The sequence below is a fragment of the Pinus tabuliformis genome, chromosome 9 (genome assembly GCF_031772625.1).
Source record: "Pinus tabuliformis cultivar Carrire ecotype Pingquan chromosome 9, CPIR1, whole genome shotgun sequence".
NCBI classification, from domain to species: domain Eukaryota; kingdom Viridiplantae; phylum Streptophyta; class Pinopsida; order Pinales; family Pinaceae; genus Pinus; species Pinus tabuliformis.
Window position 1 is genome coordinate 1470995327 of NC_142307.1, and position 4433 is coordinate 1470999759.

The 4433-nt window shown below is 41.3% G+C and overlaps 1 pseudogene; it reads left to right on the forward strand.

Annotated features, from left to right (window-relative positions):
• Window positions 1–2528: 2528 nt before the first annotated feature.
• Window positions 2529–4433, forward strand: LOC149154162 (bidirectional sugar transporter SWEET16-like; annotated as a pseudogene).

The window sequence follows — 4433 nt, forward strand, 5'->3', positions numbered from 1 at the left end:
AATATGCCACAAACGACACACGAATTTATGGTGGAATTTCGAACGCAAAGAAACTTATATTATACCTTGTTTTTCCCACGTGGCACTGTTTTGTTTTCACACATTTCTCCAAAGCTTCCCAAAGAGAGATCAAACCATTTAATTTTTATGACAACAAAATTTATGACATTTTATTTTTAATGACAATTTTTTGTTTAAGGTTAAGGGCAAACATTTTCCTTGCACAGGAGAAATTGTGATACAGGCTACATCCCACAGGGTCCTTTCATTTGCTATTGCAATGCATAAAATTTGTGAAATTTCATAACTACATAATAAATGGAAGATGTCAGGAAAAGTGTGTTCCACTTGTGAGCAAATCTGCCCAATCTGCCCAGGTTTTTCCTTACTATTGCAAGCCATCTCCTTCTCTCTTTCGGTTTCTGCCTGATGGGTATGGGAGCAGACTCCTGCATACGCTTAGCAAAGATTAAGCATGCAACCTTGCTTCGGAAAGCCTTTGAATTCTTTCTTTTATTCTTTTCGGTAGAATGAGAGGTCTCGGGTTCAAACTCTGTGAGACGAATCCGATTATTACTCGATTTACTCTTCCTATCTCTACCATTAGCAAGCGAAACACTAACCGTGGTTCTATGGACCTCCAGCTCTGAATCAGATTCTTCTTCCTTCGTCTTAACAGAAAAGACATTTTCGATGTAGCTAAGAAGGTTGTGCTCATTTATGCTGTCCATGGAAACAACCTAAATAAACTGAAAGGCCAGGTGCTTATCGACATCCGAGGAGTCATCGATATCCTCACCGAAGCTTCTATCTGCATCAAGCAGCACCATCTGGCCTGCGAAGGAGCAGCTTGACCGCGAATGGTAGGACAACGCCAAAGCTAACAACCGATGGACGAAGCCACAAATCAAGCCGGGTACCCATGACACCGCCTGCGTCACCACTGTTGCTATTCCTAGACGCTGCTTACGGATTCTGGGGAGCACTTGCCATACCAGAAGCGCTAGCCGCATTATGTTGAACACATCTTCCAGTGGGCCGACCTCCAAGCCGGCCCACAGGGTGTAGAGAAAATGTGCAAACGGCATAAGCCTGGGGACGATATCACTCTTGGAAACTATATGCACAAAGTGTCTTCTGTAAAGCGAATTTATATGTTTTTCCAATTTTGAATCCGCGAAGAGAGGGCATCCGAACGAATAACATTGAACTTGTTCGTGGCAAAACTTAGGGTTGTTCGTGGCAAAACTTAGGGCTCGATTCCAACAATCTGAGGGTGAGCAACGAGGCAACGGCTCCTCCTAAAGAATGTCTCGTTAATACAATTTTGTTCCCTTGTATAAACTGGCACCTAAGATACTTCAATGGGATGCTCTTGGCTCTGTCAAGAAACCCCGCATGAGCAGCTCCCGCTCCCAGGCTCAAGGACCTCTGCATTATGTTGAGATCCATTAGCGCATCCATAAACCCCGTGGTGCCTCTGCAGGCGATGATCATGTGATCTTTGGCCAGGCTTTTAACGACCAGAAGAACCTGCTTTCGGCCGATCTCGAAGCCTTCTTTTCGCAGCTTGTCTTCTTCCAGAAATTCATAGATCGCCGTTTCCGGAAAGCCGAATGTTGTATTCAATGTTTCAAGTTCCTGCCAAGGATTGTCGCTGTATGCAACGGCTGAAAGAATCAGCGCATCGGCAAGCCAGACGGGATGACGGTCTTGTTTGATTATTTGGCTGAGCGTGGCCATCGATTTTGTGGTTCTACGAATACTAATGTCTCTACCTCCACACCACCACGATGTCTCGCCTCCCCAGGCACCTCACCTTCTCGTCTGTGATCACCGCAACGTATCTTGTTGAAAGACGGTTGACGGTTCGTATGGAGCGTCGCGCGTGGCATTGCGCAATTCAAATCAACGGTTAAGGATTACTCGATCGTCTAACAACCAAATCGAATGGCACATATTTTGACACGACAGTAGTTTGGAGAGTTTATTTCAGAACGCCCAGAGAGTTTATTTCAGAACGCCTTACGGCGTAATTATATAATCTCATTGGTTTGATTTCCGCCATGAAATCCAGATCTGATTCTCATACCAAAAAGTTTAAATTGCCATTCAAATAAATTGGGTCCATGAAGAATGTTATATTACTTTACTGAAATTGCAGAATCTCATTTTGACCATCACCTCTCGTCCAAAAAGGCTATTAAGATAAGAAGCTATCTGACTTTTATCCTAAGACCAGAATAAGAAAAGATCCAAATGGCATTTATCCCAGACACTTTTCAGGCCATCTGAATGGGCCACCTATGGCAGTTCCGGAAAGCTCCGGACTAACTCTCATTTCGAACTCATACACCTAACATTAGGTACTACCATCTTTGACGTGGCGCTCACTCCATTGCTGCAATTGTTTGGTTGGACGATGCATTTTAGGCCTTCAGAAGAAAAAGCTCTGCCTTATCATTAATCTCAACATCTTCCACGAGAATAAGGAAAAAAATTGCATTGGTCCTCACCATATACTCGCTATGGCCGATGTGAGCTTCATTCTTGGTGTTGTCGGTCAGTACATGCAATATATGATCAGAGTCGCATTTAATGTTTCTTTAGTGATTTGAATCGCTTGTTCATCTGAATTATTATATGTTTGGGCAATATGTTGCAGGAAATGTGATATCGTTCCTCGTTTTCATATCGCTGGTGTAAGCTCTTAAATGTTTTGAATGGTTAAATAGATTTAGTTTCTAGGGAGTTTTGTCAATCTTGCAAGTGTTGTTCAATAATATTTAATTTACAGGAAGACATTTTGGCGTATAGTGAAGAATAAGTCCACACAGGACTTCAAACCTCTCCCTTATATCTGCACGTTTTTGAGCACTTCGCAATGGACATATTATGGATTAATAAAGCCCGGGGGACTGTTGATCTCTATGATTAATGGGGCAGGCGCGGTATTGGAAGCAGCATATATCATTCTGTTTATAATTTATGCCCATAAGGGACTTTGGGTTAGTATTTTTTTTATTTTCAATCACCTTCATATTGAGTGTTTCAGTTGATGCTTCCACGACTATTAGATCGAACACAAATATTAGTATGTCACATAGAGAACTGGAATTCTGTTAACACTTCATAAATCCAAAGTGAAAGATGGATCTTGTCGACCAATAAATTTTATGACTCATGGTACATCTAATTGGTGTTGTTATGCAGCTCAAGACTATTATTCTGGTGTTGCTTGTGGATATAGTATTTTTTGCTGCTGTATTTTTGGTGACCTTTCTGGCACTAAATTAACAAACGAGAATAAACGTAGTAGGAATTCTATGCGTGTGTTTAACGTTAAGCATGTATGGTTCTCCATTAACAGTTATGGTAAGCTTGGTTTTCAACATTTAGGCACAGAAAAACAATTGTTAATAATTCAAGGAAGATTAGTGCCATTTTGAATTTTACAGACTGACCTTGTAATCCCCACGTATGTGGGTGGCAACATAAAAGTGTCATAGTAACGAAGAGCGTGGAATTCATGCCATTTTTCCTGTCATTCTTCCTGTTTCTTAACGGAGGAGTTTGGGAAGTTTGGGTAGTGCTGGAACGAGACGTGTTTGTTGGGGTTAGTGTTGAAGTTTTTCATTGAAATTAGATTTAGGTAGAATGCATATTATTCAAACAAATGTGTTGCTGTAATGTATAGATCCCGAATGGAATCGGCTTCGGCCTTGGAGCTGCACAACTTCTTCTGTACTTGATTTATAGAAAGGGGAAGCCCAGGCGAGAAGGAATCAGAGACGAAGTTGTAAAGACTGAGGACTTTAAACTTGTGACGGATATCGAGATTGGCGGTGGACGTGTACATCAATTCAGTGCAGAAGATAAGAAGTCCCAACCCAACAATCTAGAGATCTAGAGAAAGGATTGAGTATTCCTAAGGCTAATGTACAGGGTCTCAGAAAGCTTGTAAAATCCCTTTCTCTAGACTCTGGAATGTTGCAATTAGATGCAGGCCAAATTCAGTATAACCTTTCTCTAGTACCCCATCATGAAGGCGAAAATCCAGAACGCTATTGAAAATACTGAATGTGAAAAAGCAAATGTTGAATCTATCCTGCACCATTTTTTAGTAACTAGGAGTTTACAAAAGCTATCCTTGGATCAATAAATCTATGTCAATAAAAGCGTATGTTATTGTATAATCTGCCACTGTAAACTGCTTAGAAAAACTCGCGCGTACCTTGAGCGTATCTTCATCTATCGAAATGTGTTACGATGCAACAGGCATAATTTGAGCCTTCCGAAATCTGCTATAATCTGCTATAAATTTGCAGCTTGTCTTCTTCCAGAAATTCATAGATCACCGTTGCCGGCAAGCTGAATGTGGTATTCAGTGTTTCATGTTCCTGCCGAGGATTGTCGCTGTATGCAACGGCTGA